We start from the raw sequence: 26191 nt of genomic DNA, 5'->3' as shown, positions 1-26191 counted from the left end.
GTTAACTCTATGTGAGTAGTATTCCTTCTTTTTTAAGGAGTTTTTTTTTATGTTGTGGTATAACACTATATAAGCATTTTTGTTTTTGGGAACCTTCAACATCCACTTTGGAGCAAGTGAGTGGGTTTTCTTAAAGAAGGACACAATACATAGAGGCTGGTGAAAACTAAAAAAAGATTCAGCAGTTGTGTTTAGAAGGCTCACATTTAGAGTTGGAGGGTAACAGTCAGGGCCGGTGCTAGACTATTTTACACCCTAGGCAAGACCAACTACTTGCGCCCCCCGCCCCCAAAAAAATAAAATAAAAAGGGAAGGCTCCTCTATGTTATGCTGTCATACACAGTGACCCCCATATTCCTCCATGTCACACCTGGGGACCGTAATGTCCCTCTATGCTACACCAAGGGACACCTGATGTTCCTCCATGTCATACCCAGAGACCCTGATGTTTTTCCATGTCACACCTGGGGACCCTGATGTTCCTCCATTGCACACCGGGGGACCTCAATCCCCCATGGCACACCCAGGGACCCCAATTCCTTATGGCACACCTGGTGACCCCGAAACCCTGTTACACCCGGTGACCCCTATCCCCCATGGCACACCTGGTGACCCTGATTCCCTTTCACACCAGGCAACCTCTGTGTCACACCCAGGGACCCTGATCCCCTGTTCTGAGGACACTCACTGGGCGGTATGAAGAGAGTGGCCCGCACTCTGCCCTCCTTCACTGGGATCCTGCTTATTCCTTTTCCTAGGATGCTCCTCTTCTGGAACACAGTGCTCACCACAGCTCCAACCGGATCCTGGTGAAGGGAGAAGCAGCAGTCAGAGAACTCCGCACGTCCCTAATCCCCAACCTCCTCAGACCATTCCGGTGCCTCGTCGTTTCTGCTCCAGTAAAGGTGCCGTCCTCCAGTGCCAAGCTTGGAGTCAGGTTCAGCTCTCCTCCGCTCCTTGCTTAATACCAACCCAGGGAAATTAACGACTGCCCACCAGCTCAGTGCAGAGAGTCACTTCCTGCCCAGGGTTTACACCACTCAGCTCCAGCCAAAGAGGATCATCATGCAGGCAGCACTCCTGTGGGTTCCCTTCCTGCCTCTTGGGCCCCCCCCCCCCAACAGTGGTGGAAAGCCAGAGCCTGGTAGTTCAGCCACTGCCCCCAGACACCTAGCATCTTCCTCTGTCCATTCTTCCTCCCCCACTGCCGCCCCCTCCCCTCAGCTCACAAGGATCATTCATGATGGACAGAGAGTGCCGACTCATGACTGCGCCCCTAGGTTGCAATGCGCCCTAGACGGCTGCCTAGTTTGCCTAGTGGAAGCACCGGCCCTGGTAACAGTATATAAAGGGCCATTTGAGCAGACAATAAGGGAGTTGTTACATACATTTAGTGATATTTTGAGCACAAATACTTTGAAGAAGAGCATACTACACTATATAGTTTTTGTTTTCTTTTCTTTTTTTGATCAATCTGCTGACTGGATTTCCATCAAAGACTCAAGGAAATAAGAGATATTTATGTCTTGAAATCAGATTAAAATGATGGGGAGAGATATCCACTGACATTAAAGTATTAAGGATAGGACTACATTGCACAAAAACTGGTCTTAACAAATGGACCACGGATTTCCCCCATCTATCTACTGACACTTCTCTAAAAACACTACAATTGTCTTGGGGCATGATTAAAGCTACAATCTACTGCAAAATGATGCTTAGGCTCGTCCACCATTCTTACATATCTTCACAATCATTGCTCTCACCTTTTTGGCTGAAGCTCCTTATCTTGCTGCCAGAGTGTGGTCATCCAAATGCAGATTTGCTGCATTCTTTCTGACAACGCCGCAAGGTTAAACCTTTTTGGCACTCAGTGGTGTTTTACACCACCACACATTTAGTGAACTACCTATCTCTAACCAATGAATGGGGACTTTTTGGCCTAATTGATATCCCAGGTACTAGGATCTCAAGAGCCTGCAAATAACTCCTCACTATTATATCCCTTGCAACATGGAAAACAATCCTTTATAAGTGGATCCATCGGAAACCTCACACTATTTATTTTAAAGTGAAACTATCTTTTGTTTTCTGCATGGACTGGGTGGAGGCCTCTTTAAGCAAAGAATCATGGGTCAAAAATGTTTTTACGTTTGGGAATCCTTTGTCCAAACCCTACCAGTTAGTACCCAAAAGTCTAAAGTATAATAAAGTGTTTCCAATATACCCAGTGGTATCAAACTAGATTGCTAATTAAAGACCTTCCAATTGATTCTGTATCCTCCGCTTAAATGGAAATATCCCTTAAAATCTGGTAATTAAGGCCTCCCCACTTTCCATCTTCACCTATCAATTTTTAACCAACTGCTGTCCATCCTGGTGCTTGCTAGAAGAAGGGAGAGCGCCTCTGAGTGTAATGAAGGTTTAATATGACAATAAAAATGTAGTAACTCACATAGAGGTTAAAAGAGTAGCGTATATCTGAGACATCTATGGCTCCGGGGTGGTAGTACAGCAGTCAGCGGTGCTCAACGGTGCCCAGGATGTCTGGGATGTCCAGGGAGACTAGGGAGAGAGCCGGCTCTGTTGTCTTCTGGGCGGACAGGCGGGATGTGGTGCTTACTGTGACTGCTTTCTAGACCCTATTCTACTAGTTTACTTTTAAACCATTTTTGAAGAAATTTATATTGTCCTTTTTAATTATTTATTTGTCCAAATGTTTTGGTCCCTAACATTCTTAAATGCATTGTCACCTAAAATATAAATTAGTAGCTATAGCAGTAAAGAGGCTCCCAATGACCAGCTGGATAAGTGCAGCAGCAAGCAGAGGTGGGGACTCGAGTCACATGACTTGACTTAAGTCAGACTTAAGTCACCAGTTTGAGGACTTGAGACTTGCTTGACTTAAATTAATAAAATACTTGACTTGACTTTGAGTTAGTATTCATGGCTTGAGACTTGACTTTGACTTGAGACATATGACTCCAAATTACTTTACTTTTCTAAGGTTTTAAATATTTGCATTTTCTCAAGATGTGTTAAAGCAAAATTAATGTGCCTGTTATGTTTCTGACACCACAATCCCTTAAAACAGCTCAGTGTATTCTGATTTCTAGGACACTGGCTGTTTAACAATTGAAATACTTAACATGTTTTTAGTAACTGTGGTGTTGAAACATGACCGGACGAAGGATTTTGAGCTGTTTGGGCATTCAAAGTGTTTCTTTAATATGCCAAGAAAAAAGCACTAAGCAGTTTTGTTAATGTTGAAAATAAAACAAAACCTTTCCTGACCACTGACTTTTAACTGATTTAAAGGTGAAAATTGGGGTAGATCAGTATTTTGACTTGATTTGTGACTTGACCAAAATAAATGACTTGACTTGACTTGCTTGACTTCTAGCAGGGACTCAACATGACTTGCTAGCTTTTCGCCACAGTAACTTGGGACTTGCTTGAGACTTGAAGGTTAAGACTTGAGGCTTGCTTGTGACTTGCATGTCCCATGTCTGGCAGCAAGTCACCCTGGTGGATGACATGGGCTCAACCATGGTGTGGGGTCTAAGCACTAACTGGTATTCACCAGAGCTTCTGATGGTGGAGATAGGTTTTTCTGTGAGTTAGTACCAGGTCACGGTCCTTAAGATCGCTCCACGAGGAGGTAAACAACAGCAGGTAGGGATCAAGCAGAAGTGTAGTCAGTAAACAAGCCAAAGGTCAGTAACAAACTTCGCAGGTTAGGATCAAGCAGAAGCATAGTAGAGAAACAAGCCAAAGGTCAGTAACAAACTTTGCAGGTTAGGATCAAGCAGAAGCATAGTAGAGAAACAAGCCAAAGGTCAGTAACAAACTTTGCAGGTTAGGATCAAGCAGAAGCATAGTAGAGAAACAGGTCAAAGGTCAGTAACAAACTTTGCAGGTTAGGATCAAGCAGAAGCATAGTAGAGAAACAAGCCAAAGGTCAGTAACAAACTTTGCAGGTTAGGATCAAGCAGAAGCATAGTAGAGAAACAGGTCAAAGGTCAGTAACAAACAGAAACTTTATATCAGGATATTTCTAGGTACATACAGTAGTTGTGTTTAAAAAAAGAATAAGAAATATATTTGTTTTTTTTTAACAAACGCACACCTGAATAAATAAGCGACCTTACATTTTCCTGTAATTCAGCATTAACCAATGACCTTAAATAAACCTGCCTTTGGTTTTTGTTGTCTACATGATAATTTCCTTATATACATATGTATTTGAGTTATAATAGGCACTAAAAACAGATACAATAACAGCACCAAGCTCGTTTAAGTCCAAACTGTGCTCTACTCTTTTTGCAACAAGCGATAATGTGTTATCTTTATTTGTAAATCTTCAGCAAAATAATTGAACGCGAGAAAGGAGAGGAAATCCTCCTAATCTCCGCCAAGTTCGTCTTCCAGAAGCATTGAAGCAAGCCCTTCCATTTTCGGAACAATGCATAGCAAGATAACTTGAAATTATGTTTTTGTTACAAATGATTCCTATAAAAAAATTTAACTTCTGATCCGTTGCTTAAGAATGCACAAAACTCTCTATGGTAATTTTGCATCATGAAAAAGTAAAAAAAAAAAAAACAAGCTGCAAATATAAAAGTAACTCTTTTGTTGCATCTTTCAAATATGGGTGATAGGAAATCCAAACAAAACCCCAAATTAATGAAACATAAAAAAAAATAAAACAGCCCCACACCTTTAAAAAAAAAAAAAAAACTTTTGCTGCAATACTTATCCTCAGTCCGGTGTTAGTCTCCACGGTAATTCCCTTTTGCTTCTAGTTGCCGCCAGTCTTCTGGATTGAATGACAGCCAATGTCATTCAGCCATTTCCTCTAAACCCAGGTTGCCATGATGTCATAGACATGCCCTCTTGGGGGTGCATCATCATGCTGGCTTGGGCTTACATTGCTACTGTACTTGAGTGCAAGAGTAAGGGCTGCTCATCGATTATTATATATATTTCAACTTAACACAGCAGTTTTATTTTTGCCAGTAACACAGTGTTTTTTTCCTATAGATCCTGCCAGTAGATCTGTTATTTTTCCACTTCCTTTAATAGGGTGACAGCAATGTTTCTGTTGCACTGAAATACGTCACATTGTTGTTGTCCTGTGGACAGAGTAGACTTGGGATATTTTTAAAAAGGGATAAACAAATGAAAATCCAACACTTCTAAATTTTTACAGCAACATTACAACATTACAGCAAACCATAGGAATAAAAGCTGACTCTCATGAGCACCCCCAACAGTGCTGTCGGATTTGTCTCTATTGCCTTCTTTTGCCTGGTAAAACTGAGTGAATTTTCCAATTTTAGCCCATTTGCTGTATTTAGCGAATGGTATTAGTAATTTTATTTAAAATTCTTGGCTCATATTAAACTCATCTATTGGGAAAAAGCAATGGAATAACTTATTGACAGAGAATGACTCTCCGGGCTCCTCTGGCAACTAAATTCATGACTAGTAACAAAGGATAAAATTGGTGCAAAGGCAGAGTTATTGATGGATCAGATCTTCGAGAATGTCAGGTCTTTTCAAGTCCCCTGGGGCAAGAATCATGTGACCATTTCCATTGCTTGAATCCCAGATGCCTGAAGGATGAAGTCCAGATCTATTCAGGAGAAGGTGTTTTTTAGCCTTATCAACCTTATAAACTGATTGGTTGACTGCTTAAATTGGTTGAACTGGATGGACTTGTGTCTTTTTCCAACCTGACTAACTATGTAACTATGAATTGCATACCTTCAAGCCCCTTTGGTAGAGACTATGAGAGGTGTGTCATGCACTTGGTAGAGGCCAGGCTGACAAGTGCACTTCTCTTATACCTCCTGTCCAATACCCCCTGGAATCAGTAACAGGGTGTAGCAGGATGAGGAGTAGCACAGGTGCCTGCGGTGAATCCAGACACAGTGGATGATCTGAGGGCAGGCTGGATACTGTTGGGATGCTGTATAAGTGCAGACTGAATCTGGAGCAAAATATTAACACACGTGGAGGACAGGAACACACAGATGCAGGAAGCAAGCTGTAGTGAAGATGAACCGGAATCATCAACAGTTGGGTAGCAGTGATACCAATTTGGAAGACAGGAGCAGGGACAAAAGCTATGATAGGGTCAGTATCTGGTAGGCAACAGAGGTTCTGAATCAGCAGGCCGAAGATGAAGTCAGGGCACAAGCCAGAGTCAGCAAAGGAGATCAGGATCCAACAGAATCAGGAATCAAGCAGGATCAAGCACAGAGCAGCAGAATGTAGGTCAGGTTGACGCCAATGCCCGTCAGAAGTGCATGCTTGTTCACACTAACGTTCATTAGCATGAGCACATGCATGTATGTGTGCCCATTTGTATGCGTGTTTATAGGCCAAACAAATTATTGGAGCACAGTTTGTAATACGCGCACATGCAGATATTGGGGCACCGCTACACACTCGATTCTCCTGACTTGTTGATTTACTAAAGGCAAACAAGCTGTTCACCCTGTGTTGGAATTTTCTCTTTTCTTGGCTAATGAGGTGAAGCTCTGCTCACTTTTATCATTTAATCATGTACAAGCAAAAAATACAGTTTTTTTCCATTGCACGTGCTTGGGTATTCCTTTTATAGTGATTTTTCACCACATTCACTAAGGTAAGGGAAAAGCCACTTGCAAAGTAATAATTTGGCTTTAGTAATTTAACCCCAATGTTACCAATTCCATGGCATGATCCATGTGACCAGCTTTCTGAGGTAATCCAGAGCACTGATCCATGCAGGTAAGGCCTCAAACCGGTCATAGATGATACAATTTTCTTTCCTGCAACCACGGGGAGCTGTCCCTGCTGGGAAACCACAGTGATTATTGCTAGTGGCTATAGAAGCTGGCAATATTTACATTCTAAAAATGTGACATGCTGGTTGTACCCAAGTCAAGCGCTGGATCGACGTGGGTACAATCAGCCTGCCCATACATGATTTATGAGCAGTGGCGGCCGGTGTACTGAGGGCGCAGGGGCGCCACCCCCCCCATCCAATGCGTCCGGCCCCCTAATCTGCATGCAGGGGCGCCGAACGCATTGAGTTCAATGGGGCTTTTTTTTACATCACCTGATTAGAGCCAGAGGCTCTAATAGGGCGATGCAAAGGGTGGACCCGGGGCGCAGAGCAGTGCGTCCCGAGCCCACCCATTGTGTGACAATAGCGAATGAAAATTCGCTATTGTCACACCGATCCATCTCCTGGCCAATCAGGAAGCGCATCCTTATAGTAAGGGGGCACGCAAGCTGATCTCTGCATCGGGGGAATGTATGCTGGTCACTGCATTGAAGGGGGCACGCACGCTGATCTCTGCATTGGGGGCATGTATGCTGGTCACTGCATTGAAGGGGGCACGCATGCTGGTCACTGCATTGGGGGCATGTATGCTGGTCACTGCATTGGGGGAATGTATGCTGGTCACTGCATTGGGGGCATGTATGCTGGTCACTGCATTGGGGGAATGTATGCTGGTCACTGCATTGAAGGGGGCATGTATGCTGGTCTCTGCATTGAAGGGGGCATGTACGCTGGTCACTGCATTGAAAGGGGGCATGTACGCTGGTCACTGCATTGAAGGGGGCATGTACGCTGGTCACTGCATTGAAGGGGGCTATGTATGCTGGTCACTGCATTGAAAGGGGGCACGCTGGTCACTGTGCATTGAAGGGGGCATGTACGCTGGTCACTGTGCATTGAAAGGGGGCACGCTGGTCACTGTGCATTGAAAGGGGGCACGCTGGTCACTGTGCATTGAAAGGGGGCACGCTGGTCTCTCTGCATTGAAAGGGGGCACGCTGGTCTCTCTGCATTGAAAGGGGGCACACTATACCTTAATTACTGAAGGCCCCTTTCACACTTTTGTGACCTCAAAGTCACGCAATTTTTTACAGCGTTTTTTGCCGCAAAGCAATGCCTATTACATTTTTCTGTTTGCGCCCCCCCCCCAAAAATTTTTGAGCACCAGCCGCCATTGTTTGTGAGTCAATATTTTTATTGAGATTCATCAAAAAGAAAAAGAAACAGATGATATAACAGAGATAGCAAGCATAATGAAGTGACATAAGTATTTCAAAGAGCTAGAATAGAAGGTGGAGGGCATTATCTTCCTCCATTAGACACCCCATCAGTCAACATACTGTGCCTTGAGACAACTAGGGATGATCAAACGGTTCGGGTCGACCATCGGTTCGACCCGAACATTGGGTGTTCGAAATTCGGCCGAATTCCAAACTTATTGCTGAAAATGTTTGGAATTTGGCAACCAGAACCGACCAAAATGCAATGGGACAGGAACTGGGCTTTAAAAGCCCGTGATTGGACCATAACCATCAGTAAAAGCCAATTGAGGGGGCAGGAGAATGCTAGGAATGTGATTGGAGGGACTAGGGGGTCCAGAGGCCAATCATTAATGAATACGCCCCCCAGTATATAAGATAGCCCCGCCAAATTCCTAGCATTGTAATACAGGGACATGGAAGAGAGTGGAAGCAGTTCTGTTACTTCTGCTTCAAAAGTGTCATTTAGCAATTATTAGTGTGAGGAAAGGGATATCTAGTGTAGTTAAGGTGCTATTTTCCACTTTAGTTAGATTCAAAAATCTAGTTTCTGTAGGGAAAGTGTTAAGTGCCAGGGTGACCGTAGTGTAGTGTAGGGTGAACTGACACTGACTGCTATGGCAGGGTGACCAAACCCTTCCATTTCAGGGTGACCGCTATAGAGAAAAGATCGTTTCTCTTAGGTGACTTATAGAACAGCGATTTGGCTTCTCGCCTGTCAGCCTGCTTTTTGCTGCAGGCGTTTATAGGGTTTTTTTAAGGACATGTTTGGAGTCAGGCATGACATCTAAACTTCTGTATAGGGGTATATATACACACACATGTATGTATATATACACCTACACATATATAGGTGTGAAAGTAGCAGAACACTATGCTTGCGCTAATTAAATAATTAACAGGCATATGGCTCCGCTCCTATCACACCTATATGTGTGTATGTGTATAAATACATATAAGTGTGTGTGTATATATACCCCTATACAGAAGTTCAGATGTTTTGCCTGCCTCCAAAGACCCCAAAAAAATGCCCAAAAAAACGCCTGCTGCAAAAACACACCTGGGCGTTTTTGTAGCTGGCGTTTTTTTGGGTGTCTTTGGAGGCAGGCAAAACATTTGAACTTCTGTATAGGGGTATATATACACACACACTTATATGTATATATACACATACACATATATAGGTGTGAAAGTAGCAGAACACTATGCTTGCGCTAATGAAATAATTAACAGGCATATGTTTCTGCTCCTATCACACCTATATATGTGTATGTGTATAAATACATATAAGTGTGTGTGTGTATATATACCCCTATACAGAAGTTCAGATGTTTTGTCTGCCTCCAAAGACCCCCAAAAAATGCCCAAAAAAATGCCTGCGCCAAAAAAAAAACGCCCAGGTATGTTATTGCAGGCGTTTTTTTGGAACATTTTTTTGGGGTCTTTGGAGGCAGGCAAAACATCTGAACTTCTGTATAGGGGTATATATACACACACACTTATATGTATTTATACACATACACACATATAGGTGTGAAAGGAGAGAAGCCATATGGGTGTTAATTATTTCATTAGCGCAAGTATAGTGTTCTGCTACTTTCCCACCTATATATGTGTATGTGTATATATACATATAAGTGTGTGTGTATATATATATATACCCCTACACAGAAGTTCTGATGTTATGCCTGCCTCCAATAACCCCCAAAAAATGCTACAAAACCGGCAAGGTGTGAAAATAGCGGAGCCATATCCCTGTTCTATAAGTGTTCTAATACAAATGATCTTTTTTTTTCTGGTCCTGGACATGCTACAGAGCTGAAACTTCACAGGTACACTTTTTAGACCCCCAGACACTAAATCCAAAGAAATATCATTTTTTTTTTCAATATTTTTTTCAATAATTGGCTCTCTATCAAAAATTACAATTTTTAAGAACTTTATTTTGTGTGATTAATAGTCTCTGGGGCATGACCCAGAACCCTAGGCACTTTTTAGGGGCATTTATTGGGTTTTAGGGCTTCAAAATGGGGTTTTTTGATTACCGAAGTTCGGGTCCCATTGATTTCAATGGGGTTCTGAAATCCAGGCCGATCTTTCTGGAAGTTCTGGTGTTCTGGTCGAACCAAACTTTTGAAAAGTTCGATCATCCCTAGAGACAACACAACCAACCTTTATGGTTCAGTGTTCTTCATTGAAGGTTTACACATGTGAGAGATACAGGTAAAGGAAAAGGGTAAACAGGGGCCTAAGCGGCCCCATAGGAATAAGGGATGGAAATTACATACCTAGTGAAAACGGTTACAATCAGTTACCAGCAATGTGCTTTATATTGACTCAAACTGTATAATTTTACAGGGGAAAGTTAGAGTTAAGAAATCAGTAGGTGATACATCTGCGGCTATGAGGAAATATGACTTTTGGGATAATTAGGTGTTATATCTTGGAAGAACATGGGTGTGCTAGCCATTGGTCCCATAATGAATTAAACTTTGTTAAGGAATCATTCTTCATAGGGAACGTCCGTTCGAGAGAGCAGCATCACCAGAGAATCCAAATCTATTCAGGACAGCTTCCAGAAATCCCCAGTGCACACGACTGAATGCTTTCTCGGGATCTAATGTCCAGAAGAGCGCAGGAGTTTTTTGTATTTCAGCAATTTTAGGCATGTTTAAAATTGTCCTTGTGGCATCAGGGGCTTGACACCCTTTAATGAATCCTACTTGGTCTGGCTCAATTAAAGAGGGTAGAATATCCAGTAGTCTGAGATCTAATGCTTTTGCATAACTTTTTATGTCCGAATTGAGGAGTGAGATAGGTCTGTAAATGCTAGGGAGGGAGGTGTCTTTATCTGGTTTAGGTATAGTGGTGATCACTGTCTGAAGCAGTTCTTTAGCGAAATGACCTTTGGTCATTGCTAAAGCCCATGCATGATTTAAACTGTCAATGGTTGGCTTTACACAGCCTTGTCTATCATTGGATGATCACCAGGACCACTGGGACTTATGCCATTGGAACAAAAATCTGCCCACTCATTGGAAACCCATGTGCTACCTACATGCAACAGCTGCAATGCCATACCGCCTGGAACTGATTGCCACCCATCTGAAAAGTACTTCAGCAGTTAAGTCAAGCAGAACTGTCAGGATCTTGAAGATTATCATTTGATTATAATATCCTTTATAGAAAGATAGAAAAAAAAGTAGAATTGTTTCCCATTCTATTAGCAAAAAATAACAAATTTTTCAGAATTTCAAAAGTGCAGACAGAAAAAAAAATAAAGAAAGTATTTTTTTTCTCTATGACAGCTCTTGATTCATATCACTAAAGGTTTTAATGAAGCTTGAAGAATTGTCATAGAACAGTGTTACTCCTTGTCCCATGCGTAAATTATAAATGCTAAGCCCTATTAAATTTACCTGCAGGCTGACTTTCCAGAAGCATGAAACAGCTCTTACACTTTTTTCAGTAGAAGCAAAATTTACAGCTTTCACAGGCTCAAATTCTTTTGTAGGACAATGAAGAGTGCTAAAAAGAACGCATAATGCATTTTTTAATTCAGACTATTATTTGTGAGTCATCCTACCTTGCAAATGCAAAATGCTTGTACTGGAGAAAAGAAAGAGAGGTGGAGGAAAAAAGATGTTCAAATGGGTTTACATTTATGAAAAGTTTCAGGCACTTCTATAACAAATAAAAGCCATAATTGGCTAAAAAAATAAAATATAAATATTCATGTCAGTAGCAGCAATGAGACAGCCAATTGTGATATGTATTATGTTATGCAAACACAAAAATCAGAAATTGTAAAGGTGTTTAGAGGACGCTGGCTATAATTTAACATATATTCAGTATGAAATGCAAGGCTGGCGAATGAAAGGGTTCCAGTAAAAGGATGATAATACATGGAATTCTCAAGAAAAAAAAAGCCCATTTCAAGCTTGGACAAAACACACAAGTAAATTAAATCTCCAGATGCTCTTAAAATTTTATAACAAGCGCTCTGGATGTTATACTTTTTTTAATATGTTCATTTTCAGTTTTCATTTTTAAGTGCAAAAATCAAGAGAAAATAATTGGCTATGCATAGCCAAAAGTAAATTGTGATACCCAACATGTGTGTGTGGGATGTAAGTACACCTTACATCCCACACACACTTTCACACTTGGCTCTCCCCTCGAAACAAGGGCACAACCAAAGCCATTAAATAGAATACAGAAACCAGCCTATGTGTATTGAAGGTAGCAGATTAATTTTTGTATACCAGGAGATAAACAGTCAGTTGGTTGACCATGGTTGCCAGATCTTTTTAGTGCAGGCTCTACCTATGTATTATGACGGTGTTCACCGTCACTGGAATTTAAGGACAGATGGGTGATGGTTTGGATTGCTTCATATTTGTCAGCAATGTCTCCATGTAGAAAAATTGAGATTTGTTCCCATTTGCCATGAGGTCTGTGATTTCTGAGTGCTGTATGTGTTACATATCTTTCAGTGTCAGAGAGGCTTTCCTTTTGTTTGTGTATTGGGAGGGAATGTGGATTGCCCTGTCTCATGCTGAGTGCTGATGACCTCCCATTGTTCCGTGTCTGGCTATTGTGTACCTTGATTGCCCCCTGGGGGCTTCTGTCTCATTACACATAACAGTCCTTCTACTCAAGCTATCGGACCAATCCCTGCTGACTCATTTTCAAGTCCTCATTTGCATGGCTAAGGAGGACCTGAAGGAAAACTGCATGTACTTTGCAATTGACCAATGGGAAAGCGGTTGTTGGGGGAGGGATGTTCCAAATTCTGTATAAAAGTGTGTTGTGTACTTCCAATAAAGGTCTTCCTGTTTGAATTTACATACAGCCTGCCTGGTGTTTGTTCTAATGGATTCCGAACGGCACATAGTTGTAGTTCGGATCCCGGAGCCTTGGTTGACCGAACCATCATACGTTGTGATCTGCAAACTGACTCACTAGAAGCCGAGGAGTGTCGGGAGAGTGAAAGCGAGCGAGCAAGGGTCTCGTCACATGTATATTATCTTATGTTTAGCCCAGCCAGATTTTAGGGGGTTATAGCCCCCTATTAGCTGACTCTGGGTTACAGAAGTATGCAATTAATGTACTCCTGTGACCCATTAGAAAAGCATGGCCAAAAATGCTCTGGCCATACTTCTCTTTTAACCTTCTTTTTGTGAGCTCATGGCATAAAGACTGCATTACCTCACCATAAACTCAAAGGAGAAGTCTGCAAAGATGGTGCAATGCCATTACTGCTGTCTGTGCCCCCCCTATCTGGGGAGATTTAGTGCTCTATTTGTCCCGGTGATCATTGTCACTGAGACGGAAAGTGAGGGAAAATCCTCCAACGGGGACACCTGGTTTTGACATAATTTTCTCTAAGGTGGAAATTCTGTTTTGGTATATCCTGTTGTGTTTCCAGGACAGGAAGTAAAGGTCATTTCCTAAGTAGGGCACAGGCAGGAAAAAAAAGACCCTACTTTTTTTAAATAAAAAAGAAACTTTTGGCCTTACATGCACTTTTAAATGGTTGTAAAGGCTGAAGATTTTTTATCTAAATGCATTCTATGCATGAAGGTAAAAAAACCTTCAGTGAGCAGCCCCCCCCCCCCCCAAGCCATCTCCTACCCCCAATACTTACCTAAGTCTGATCTTGATCTGGCCCTCCTGGGTCTCTCCCTCCTGATTGGCTGAGATGCGGCGGCAAGAGTCATTGGTGTCAATCCCAGTCAGTGAGTCAAGAGCGGGCAGCAGGGCTGATATGCGATCTCTGGGGTTGATTTACTAAAGGCACATAGACAGTGCAATTTGCAAAGTGCAATTGAACTCTGCAAGTGCAGTTGCTCCAGAGCTTAGTAAATGAGTAAAACTTCACTTTGCAAAGAATATCCAATCATGTGCAAGAAAAAAACAAACAAACAGAATTTTTGCTTGCAGATGATTGGATGATGGAAGTCAGCAGTGCTTCTGCTCATTCACTAAGCTCTGGAGCAACTGCATTTGCAGAGGGAAACTGCACTTTGCAAAGTGCACAGTCTGTCTTTAGTAAATCAACCTCTCTGTGTCAGAGGCGTAACTAGAACCTTCAGGGCCTCGGTGCAAGAAACCATGAAGAGCCCCCTGGGGCTCTTCCCACTGATCCTGGGGCCCTTTACTCTCATTGTGGGCCCTTTACTATGATCCCGCAGGGATCTGCAGTGGGCCCCCTTCCTGCCATCTTGGGGCCTCCCCACGGTGGTGGAATGCCAGGGCCCTGTTGCAAGTGTGACCTTTGCAACCCTGGAAGTTCACCCACTGGTGTCAGCAGTTTTTATTTTTTGTATTGTTTTTATATAATTTTATTTTATTTTATTACAATGTCACTGACTTTGAGTCTGTCCATTCAGAAAAGGAAGGAGCCGGTAAATTACATATTTACGACCCCTTCCTGGATCTCTATTGTGACACATCCCCTGCAGCAGTTGGCAGGAGAGGGGAGGGAGCACGGGGGGGGGAGGGAACCAGGGGGGCACACAAGCGGTTTGCTATGGGGCACTCAGCAAGGGGAGGGGCCCAGAGTTCTGGCAGGGAACCCGAGAAGAGGAGGTTTGGGGCTGCTCTGCACAGAGTAGGTAAGTATAACATATTTTTTTTTTTAAATTAAAATAAATTTCCTTTAGCCCCCGTTCACACTGGGGTGACCTGTCAGGCGACCTGGTCGCCTGACAGGTCGCCTGGCATAGAGAAGCTGTGGACCCGTTCTAATAGGAGCGACACAAGTCGCTCCGACTTAGAAAAAGGGTCCGGAGCTTCTTTGGGGCGACCCGGAGCGACCTGCATAGACTTCAATGAAATGAAGTCCATGCCGGCCACTCCGAGGTTGCGGTGCGAGCAGCGCGCCGCGACCTGTGAGGTCGCCCCAAGAAGTAGCTGCTGAACGGGGCCTTACAATCACTTTAAATGTGTGGCCAGGCTACGGACATTCAACAATTTACATATTCTTTAACAAGTAATTCTAAATGCTTTAAAACAAGCCCTCGCTGACCTCAGTTTGCCGGGGTGTTAAATCCTGGACCTCCTCCAAGCTTCCTCGTCTGTTGCAAAGACATACAGTAGAAGTGTTAATTGGTTGTATTTTGTAATTGTAATAATCTTTCTTTGTAAAACACTTAGAAGTTCCTCTTTAAAATTGTGAACTTATTTTATTATAGGGGGGAAACATTTTTCTGTGGCTTTTTATCTTTATAGTGTGTGAATGTTCCAGTCTAACCCTTTGTGTTTCATAAATTGTATTTCTTATAGGGTTCCTTTTTGTCATCTCTCAGAGTGAGACTTTAATAAAGCAATAACGGGATGTAAATCCATTATATATCCCTCAAGGAAGGTCAAAGAGTTCCCAAATACAGACTGAGGTTTAAGTTATTGCAGAGACTGAGCTACATTTTAATATTGGATGGCTTCACCCATCTGATTTATTTCGCGTCAGATTATGGAAACTCCTCAAATCTTCTCTTTCAAACTTTAATATAAACTCACATAAATTAATACCTGTCCATTGGAAGAACTCAGTTCAGCTACAATGGATAAAATGTCCCCATTCATTATGCTGCATGTAACACATTTTGGAAAGGTTGAAAAACGTTCTGAGCTCATTTAATAAAACAGATATATGGATGCAAAGAGGCTCATGGGAGGGGTCTAGTGTCTGTGTATGGGAAGTATGGGTCTAAGATATGAATGGCTGAATGTGTCCCCCTGTAAGAGACAGAACTGGCCTTGGTGGGAAACTTAAAGCTCAACTTGAAGGCAGGTGGATGGGGCAGCCACTGCTGCAACCAAGGACGGTGAGTCAGCAGCATCCGGAAGTAATACATCAATCCTACAATCACTAAATCAATTTCCTCTGTCCATTTCACATAATCACTACTTACTCAAGTGGCGGGGAGAAGACATCATAGGTCTAAGTTGTCCTCTGCTCTCAACTAGGGGTGCAATATTGAGGAAGCCTATGTCATAAGATGACACAGGATTCTTCAGAGATGCGGAGGCCATATTGGGCTTTCAGGAAAACTAATAATAGTTTTCCTGCATCATCTCAGGGCTTTTTAATGGAATTTTTAAGCAGGGACAAGACCCCAGGGTCGTTTGTTAAAGCGGGGGTTGAGAGCCAGGCAGACTTGTATAAAGTACTCGAAACCCATACTTGAGTAAAAGTACAAGTGCTCGATCAATAAATGACTTGAGTAGAAGTGGAAGTGCTCTATCAAAAAGTGACTTGAGTAAAAGTGGAAGTGCTCTATCAAAAATTGACTTGAGTAGAAGTACTAAAATATTCAACATTTTTTGTACTTAAGTATTGCAAGTAGTTTTTTTTTTTAATTTTGCTACTCAAGTACTGAAAGTAAAAGTACAAGTACTGTGTTATGTAGTTATTAAAGAAATAAGTCAAAAGTTTGAACATCATAACATGTTTTTTATTATTTCATTTCAAATGATTAACCTAAGGCTCCGTTCACATGTCAGCGTATGGATCGCGGGCAGAACCGTCGCGATCTGGAGATTATTGCAAATTGCGGGACGCCTGTGCGTGGCCCGATGATTTGCAATAGCCCCCCAAACGCTGAGCGATGTTGCCGCGATTTCCGCCTGCCGAATCGCGGTAACATCGCGCAAACAAAAATCGCGGGACGCATTACGCCCAAAAAAGTACAAGAGCTTCTTTGGAGCGTATTGCGTCCCGCGATTTTTTTTGCTCGATGTTACCGCGATTCGGCAGGCGGAAATCGCGGCAACATCGCTCAGCGTTTGGGGGGCTATTGCAAATCACGGGCAACACACAGGCGTCCCGCGATTTGCAATAATTTCCGGATCGCGGGCGGAACCACGGCGGTTCTGCCCGCGATCCATACGCTGACATGTGAACGGAGCCTTAAGGACAATCACAATTCCTTTGGCTGTAACTTTTTGTAAACAAAAACAGATAAAGTATGTCCCTCCCTTTCCCCTTTAAAGCATCCCTCCTTCTCTTCCCTGCATGTTTTTTTTTTTCTCCACAGCTTATTGGTGCGCAAAATCATATATAAACCAATGTGATATACAACAATATATTCCAATAATGAAATAAAGGAAGAGTGTATGAAATCAAAGTCAATAAAAAGTCCAAAATATTGTAAATATATATATATATATGTGACAAAACAAGATGAATATATTTTCAATGGTGCGGGAATCAAACAGGTGCTATTCCAAATAATAGGTGCAGACTTCCACCACAAGTTTTTGAACTTCATGAAACCTGCCATCTACTGTTCTGGCAGTGGTAATTTTTATAATTGTAACGAGTAACTATGCAGCACAAAAAAAAAATATCGGAGTAGAAGTATTGAAATCATCGAAAAAATGTAGTGAAGTAAAAGTGGAAGTAGGAGAAAAAAATTATACTCCAGGAAAGTACAGATACCGCCTATCGGTACTTAAGTACAGTAGTGAAGTAGTTCTACTTAGTTACTATACATCTCTGGAGCCAGGAGAGTCGTCAACCAAGCCATGTCATAAACGGAGGAACACGAAGAACAGAAGACTGCTAGCCAAGATGCACCTTGGAGCAACAAGGGCAATGACTGCAACTCATCAGATGATAGATACAGTATAGTCAGGTGTGCATCATCATCACTGTGCGACACCCAGGCTGCAGGCAAGTGATGATGCAATCCGAGTTTATAAGAGGCAGCAGTCTGCACAAGTTGAAGATGGCTGCCAACAGGAGGGCAAGGTAAGACCTTGACACCCTGTGCCTTGTTTCTGGTAAACCGTGAACTCTGTGCTCCTCCCATGCACTTCCTTTTTTAGCCATATCTTTGCACTTCCTGTTTGCCAGATTATTGTGCTCTCTCTAGTCAAGATTTTGTTCTTGTCATTGCTTCTGACGTCCAGATCTACTCTACCACCCTTTACTGACCTTTGGCATGTTCCTTGCCTATGCTTCTGCTTGATTCCAACCTGCAACTATGAGTTACCAACCTTTGCCTTGTTTACTGACTATGCTTCTGCCTAATTCTTACCTGCTTTATCTGACACTGGACCCCGGATTGCTCACTTTCTGGTGCAGTGATCCTGAGGACCGCAACCTGCTACTAACACACAGCAAAACTCATCTCCACCATCAAGAGTTCTTGTGAACACCGGTTAGTGCTTAGACCCCGCACCTCAGGTGAGCTCCTGTCACCTGCCAGAGTGACCTGCTTGTTCACTTATCCTGCAGGTCGGTGGGAGCCTCTCCTGAGAATGGCCCCTGACCATGACAGAGTCTCTTAAGCTGTTGTCTCCTGGTTCAGGTGAAATCTTCTTTCTCCGATGACCCCCTCCCCCACCCGTGCCACAGTCATTTTCTGGTGCAGCAGTGGTTTTATCAATAAAACAAGATCTATTATTGGAGAAGGTGGACTTTTCATTCATCTGCCTGTCCTCCATTCATGATCATCTGAAGTAGGGCATCTTTAAATGGAAGAAGTGGTGGAAAGGGTGGGCATAGTCAGGAACTTTTGATGAGTACCTATCACAGCTCCCCCCATTCTATTAACCCCCATCGCACTGGAATATTACAGGCAGTGGAGGGAAGGGGCAAGGCAAAAACGTACTTTGTGCTAATTTTTAAAAAAAGTTCAACTAAACTTAGGCTGTGACTGCAGAATAATAAAATCAGCCTACCCGGCCAGGCAGAGCTGCGATGTGTTGCACAGCTGAAAAAAATCTCAGAACTGGATGGACAATAATACAAACCGTTTGGCAAATAAAACAGCTCCCATATATCTATTCCATCTGTGTATTTAGCTTTTTGCTTTGAGTTACGTTTTAGCACACTGTTAAGGCCATAATTGTTGCTTCAAGCAATTTTCACACGTGTATTTATATATATATATATATGTATATAAAAAATAAAAAAGACTTTCATTTAATGAAGGCCTTAGGATAAACATCTGTGTTCTCTGCTGGACCAAACTCCTCTTCGTTGTAGGTATCAATTTTTAGTGTCACCTGTAAACATATGCGCAAAATATATTTACACTAAGCTCCACTTCTCAGAGAACAGTCTGTCTGCCTAATAATTCTTCATTTCAAAGATCAGCTTGTGGTGTTTTTGTAGTTTGCCAAAGGATTACCTTAACTTTTTTCTAGTATTATCTCTAAGAAAAACACCCTGGCGGAAAACACGTTTTGGCTGTGTACTTTATTAGCGTGATTGTAGATGGATAGACGCCGCTTTCACATTGTGCGTAAAGATCAAAGTGTGCCTGTGCTACAAACTAGTTGCACATAGTGAGAGGTGTTACTTTTTAATCATAAACATACAAGCCTAGAGATAACTGTGCTGGTGGCTTCAACACAAATACCTTGACTGAGCTAAATGCAAGCTAAATGCAAAAGAAAATCAGCATTCCGATGAATGGCACGGAAAACAAGGGAAAATCTAATGGTGTAATTGCTGGGGTGCGCAGACTATTGCATTAGGGTGTTTACCCCAAAGCTCAAACACACATGCGTGTGTGTGTGTGTATGTGTATATATATATATATATATATATATATATATATATATATATACACACACACACTATATTACCAAAAGTATTGGGATGCCTGCCTTTACACACACATCAACTTTAATGGCATCCCATTCTTAGTCCGTAGGTTTCAATATTGAGTTGACCCACCCTGTGCAGATATAACAGCTTCAACTCTTCTGGGAAAGCTGTCCACAAGGTTTAGGGCTGTGTCTATGGGAACGTTTGATCATTCTTCCAGAAGCGCATTTTTGAGGTTAGGCACTGATTTTAAACGAGAAGGCCTGGCTCGCAGTCTCCGCTCTAATTCATCCCAAAGGTGTTCTATCGGGTTGAGGCCAGGACTGTGCAGGCCAGTCAAGTTCCTCCACCCCAGATTTGCTCATCCATGTCTTTATGGACCTTGCTTTGTGCACTGGTGTGCAGTCATGTTGGAACAGGAAGGGGCCATCCCCAAACTGTTCCCACAAAGTTGAAAAATGAATAGCCAATTAAAAGATAAAATAACAAACCAAGTTATGCTGCAATATTCAACTTCAATCTAGATGTAACACCCTCTTAGTATGCTGCTACATAGCCTGGGTAAATTTAGTTTTTTGGCTCCTCTGTAATCATTGGAGCAGCTTGTGAGTGCTTGGGACTATTCTAGGATTTACTGACTGTGGATTAGAATGCTTCCCCCTGCCTTCTGGATGATTCTAGAATGTAGTGGGCTGGAAGAGGCAGACCCACAGCCAGAATATTTATGTTGTCTAAGCCAATCCCAGGGGGAGGGTGCCCAGTAGGTGGCTAAAGAGTGCACAAATAGTCTGGAGCTTGAGGCAGTCTGGTTCTTGTCTAGGAGGAGAAGTTCCCAGCTTGAAGGGCAGCCCAGCTGAAGTTCTACATGTGCTTATCAAGGTCCTAACTATGCTAAAGCTAAGAGGTCTAGTTACCAAAAGTCTATGAAATTAATGAAGGGATTCTACTGAGGATCTGGTCTGGAGAGTTCACTAGAGTAATGCCTGGCTGATATTGGAAGGAGGCATCCAAATATCCAAGGACATTGTGAGTACAGACCTGAGTGTAGGATCCTGTTGACTGTTGCTGTTGCTATCCCTTGTGTATCTGTACTAGTGCTTGCCCGGCCTGGGGTATTCTTGATGATGTCTCAGTGCTGTCCATTTTCTGGGCCATTACCAAACAGTCTGTCCCAAGAAGTAGTGACAAAGTGAAGAATGTCCTCTCATTACTGTTTAATGCTAATGGAGTATCCCACAGCTCCTTATGCACAGTCTAAGTTTGTTCAGCAATAAATATAAAAAAAGGCAACCCCTAGAGTGTTCATTGAGTCAGAAGAGTGACTGTTGCTGTTTTCCTGGCTGCTGTTTCACTAATCTGGAAAAGGAACCTGTGACAAAACAGTGGCCCTTGTAGGGCTAAGCGCTACATAGAATCCTTTAGTAGTTCTGCCACTAGATGTCCTCAGCCTGATGGCAAGACATTTTTTTCCATTTTCTTTGACCCAAGTCGTCCTTGACCCATGCCCTGCTTGTGATGGCACAGTGAAAGGAAAAGCAGCTTAGTGATGAGATCATTACTATTAAGGGCTTCAAGGAGTTAAAAAGGGGATCTTCGAAGAGCACAGCACGTGTGACTGAGCCCTACATATGGATATCAGACGCTGCTAGGTGCAGTCGGAATCACCTATAATCAGTCTCTGCAGAGCAACATGGGACCCCTCAAATTCCAGAAGTATGTTCTGTATGCCTGTTTTAGAGTTAACGGCCCTGAGGGAGGCCCTGACGCATTCCCAAATGCAGTGTGGGCAGGTTGTTGTGGCCCAGCGTATTTTTTTGAGCCTTTTAAAAATTCAGTATGTATGTTCTGCCAGAGTCTGCCGAGTTGTGGAGTCTATAGGGAGAAATTTAACATTGGATTTTCAAAAGTATACTAATCACTACCTGACAGTACCTAATTTTGCCCTATTCTGGTTGTCACCTTTTGGGGGGAGGGGCAGCAGCGCTATCCCACGGTACATAGTCTACAATGTAACTCAGACAGGCCTGATGGAAAACCTTGAAATGTTTATTTATAAAAAATATATATAGTGATGATTAAAACATAATAGAATGTGTTCCAAACCAGATCTGTGGCGTTGCTGGGGGTCAAAGGATGACCGAGCCGCTGGGTGAGCCGGAACTGTGTAGATGACCACAACAGGGAACCAGGCAGGAGGGAGAAGGATCTTATGTGCCAAAAGCAGACCGGACCAGCGGGTAGGTTGGCGTGGCTTCCTCCCACCCGATAGTGTGGCTGCTCGCACCGAAGTAGTGTAGACGTGCCGCGGAGCCACCAACCAGAGGTATCCACAGCGGAGGCCGCTACTCGGAAGCGGCGTCAGCAAGCGTCGGGACCCGGCCTGGAAAGCATCAGGGTTGCCGTGACGACATGTTTCGCACTGCTGTGCTTTGTCAAAGTCCTTTGAGGTTTGGTGTGTATTGCTAGAGAGTTTTTTTTTTTTTTTTTTGGGGAGGGTGCATGTGAATCATAAACTGTCCAGACAAAGGGTCAGGGGTCCTGCAGCCTCATAAAACAGTCAGAGTAGAATAAAAACACCTCCTACATGCTTTAACCAGACACTGATAGAAGTCACAAGACTGTTATATACTGCTGATGAGAAAAGGCATTTAGCAGTTTATATTTAATAAAATAATTGCATTTCCATGTTCTGTGGAAGACCAGATATAGTGATTGCAGGCTCCTGAGTTAAGTCCCACTTTAAAGCCCCGTACACACGTACCGATGGTCGGCTTACAAATGTTCCTCTTTTCTCCCCGGGATGTCGGTGTCTGCTGAAAAGTGCAAAGACAGCACAAGGACAGCACAAGAATTTTGTCCGCCGACTGCAGAAGTGATGTCATGTAATGGTTAACTTTCCCTGTGTTTTCTATTTTCTGAGCATGCCCAGTCTTGCAAATCTGCGGTCTGTCGGCCGAATTGTGTACTGACAGGCGAACAATCGTCCGTTCTGGTGTCGGCATACAAATATTTTCATGTTTGCACGAAAGACTTTTGTCCGCGGATTGTGCGCAGACATCTGTCGGAGGCACCATACTAACACGCGTACAATCGGCAGATCCTTCGTCCACCGACGTTTGTATGCCGACGATCGGTACGTGTGTACGGGCCTTAAAGTATGATTAGACATTACTTTTGTCTTCCATGCTTCTGTCTACTCACTTTATGACCAGCCGGTCTTTAATATTGTCTTGATGCTGCCTATCCAGTGCTGGTCCTTGGCTAGTCTTTGATTATGTCTTGGTGATATCTGCTATTTACTAACCTCTCGCTAGTCTTTGTCTTGCTTGGCCTACCCATTGCTGACCTTTGTATAACCTTTAACCACTTGCCGACCAGTCACGTTGACTGTACTGCGGCAAAGTGGCTCATTATCGTCTGGCGACGTAGACCTACGTCACTGGACTCCTCCCCTTGTGGGCGCCGCGCGCGCGCCGTCGGAGGCTCGCACCCGCTGTATTCAGTCACAGAGGAAGTCGGGCCAGGGGAGGAGCAGCGGTGATCTCCGCCACTCTTCCCCGATCGTCGGGGATCGAGTGTGGAGATCCGCCCGCTTGTGTAAACAAAGCAGGCGGATCTCCTAAGTGACAGACAGGGTCAGATTGCAGGGTTCAGCATAGCTGAACCTGCGATCTGTCCCTGTGTCACTTAGTCACCTCCCCCCACACACGTTAGTAAGCACCAGGCATACATTAACCCCTTGATCACCAATAAAAATTAACCCCTTCCCTGCCAGTGTCATTTTTACAGTAACAGTGCATATTTATAGCACTGATTACTGTAGTAATGTCAATGGTACCCCCAAAAGTGTCAAAAATGTCAGTCAAGGGTCCGATCTGTGCGCCGCAATGTCGCAGTCCTGCAAAAAAAATTGCAGATCGCCGCCATTACTCGTTAAAAAAAAAAAAAAAACGACAGAAATCTTTCACTTAGTTAGTAAACGCAATAACTTTTGCGCAAACCAATCAAAATACGTTTTTTGCATTTTTTTTTTTACCAAAAATATGTAGCAGAAAACAAATTGGCCTAAAATGATAAAAAAATTTGATTTTTACATTTTTTTGCGGGGAATTTCATATAAAAAAATATGAAAAATATTGTTATTTTTTCAAAATTGCCGCTCTTTTTTTGTTTATAGCGCAAAAAGTAAAAATCGTACAGGTGATAAAATACCACCAAAAGAAAGCTCTGTTAGTGGGAAAAAAAGGACATAAATTTTGTTTGGGTACGGCGTTGTATGACCGCGCAATTGTCAGTTAAAGTCGCACAGTGCCGAATCGCAAAAAGTGGCCTGGACGTAAGACAGCAAAATCCTCCGGTGGTAAAGTGGTTAACTTTGTCTTCTCGGTTAAATTTTGATTCTTGATCCTATCCTGCTTACGCTGATTTATGGCCCTGATCTGTTTCTGCTCTCTTATCCTGGTGGCCTGCGTCCTACTTGGCTTGCTCTATTGTACTGACTCAACTAGTTGCCTGGCTCTCTACATCAGGACCTTCCAAGTTTAGCCATCGTGAACACAGCATTTGCTGTTGGGAAGGCCCACAGAGTGTTCTAATGAATGTTCTATGCAGCTAAACATCCATAATATGGATCTGGAGAAGACTGCATTTGACTGAACGATGTACCTTGCACCAATCATTAAGCTTGTAGTTCAGCAATGTATTAATGTGAGAACCACAAAGAAGCCCAAATGTCATACATCCTTCAACTTCAGCAGTCAATTGTCTAAGTGTATGGCATTCCTTTCTAGAATACAGCACTCAATGCCATCAAGAATCTTCCTAGTTACAGCATCCCTAAGTCGGATGTCTCTAGCAAGCAAAATGGACTATGAAGATGTATTTTATGTTATTATTGCAGCCGCTCATATAAAAGTCCTTAAATGTGGACAATTAGAAAGTCATTTAAATGTTCTTACCAGCATCGTGTTGGCAGATATGTGTAGTCACATTGGCTTAATACTAATTATCATTAGCTATGAATCAAATGTGTGTTTATGAACAATTTACATGAATTATAGATCAGTTGTTTTTAAAGTTTAGGACTGATGATAAGAGTAGATCGATTATACCAGGGTATCACAATATTATAGTCAATGCTGGTGCTTTTAATATTTTATATGTGTCTTCTAGTCGTAAAATATGTTTTTTTAATCAACCAATTAATTAAAAGCAACAAGCCTGCACATAGCCTGTACATTATCCGAGGCAAGGAGACCATCTGTAATAATTGGAGTTCTTCAAGTCTGTTTCGGAATCAAGGATAAGCATAGTAGACGCAGCTCTCCAAATGTAGACACAATGGCCAACTTTGGGTGTTAACCGGTTGCCGACCGCCGCACGACTATATACTGCGGCGGTCAGCCCCGGCCAGGCAAAGTGACGTATATATACGTCACTTGCCTGTCACTTCCTTGTGAGCCATTAGCGGGTGAGCGCGTTCACAGGGAAGTCAGTGCGTGTGACCGGCGGACCCGATGTCCGCCGGTCACTCACCGATCGTCGGTGCAGAGGGAGAAAGTCAGGCGGCTGATGTAAACAAGCCGCCTGTCATTCTCCCCTGTGTAGAAACAGTGATCATACGGTTCTACAATGTAGGACCGTTGATCACTGTTCCTACACTAGTAACCACAGCCAATCACAGTTAGAATCACGCCCCTAGGGACACACACAGCCCCTCCCTCTCAAATAAAGTTAACCCCTTCACTACCAGTGTCATTTTACAGTAACAGTGCATATGTATAGCACTGATTACTGCAGTAATTTCACTGGTAACCCCAAAAGTGTCAAAAATGTCAGTCAAGGGTCCGATCTTTCCACCGCAATGTCGCAGTACCGCAAAACAAATCGCAGATCGCCGCCATTACGCGTTAAAAAAAAACACACCAAAAATGACAGAAATATTTCCCTTAGTTAGTAAACGCAATAACTTTTGCGCAAACCAAACAAAATATGCTTTTTGTGATTTTTTTTTACCAAACATATGTAGCAGAAAACAAATTGGCCAAAAATTTAAAAAAATTTTGATTTTTACATTTTTTTGGGGGGAATTTCATATAAAAAAATGTGAAAGATATTGTTATTTTTGCAAAATTTACGCTCTTTTTTTTGTTTATAGCGCAAAAAGTAAAAATCGCACAGGTGATCAAATACCACCAAAAGAAAGCTCTGTTTGTGGGAAAAAAAGGACGTCAAATTAGTTTAGGTACAGTGTCGCACGACCGTGCAATTGTCCGTTAAAGTCACGCAGTAAAAAAATCGCAAAAAAAACCCTGGTCAGGAAGGGGGTAAAATCTTCCGGGGCTTAAGTGGTTTTTAAGAGCACCAGTGTGTCAGAAGTAGGGATAAGCTGATTTTTCTGTCTAAACTAAAATTCCGAATGCTGAACATTTAGGGTGTTCAGCAAGGACCAACATGACAGCTTCTGGTTGTCAATGATTGAAAAGGAAGCATTGGATGCTTGCACCCACTGCATCCTTACCAACC

Source organism: Pelophylax lessonae (assembly GCF_965119305.1).
Source record: "Pelophylax lessonae genome assembly, chromosome: 8".
NCBI classification, from domain to species: Eukaryota; Metazoa; Chordata; class Amphibia; order Anura; family Ranidae; genus Pelophylax; species Pelophylax lessonae.
The sequence above is the reverse complement of the archived record's forward strand: the minus strand, read 5'-3'. Positions refer to the sequence as shown.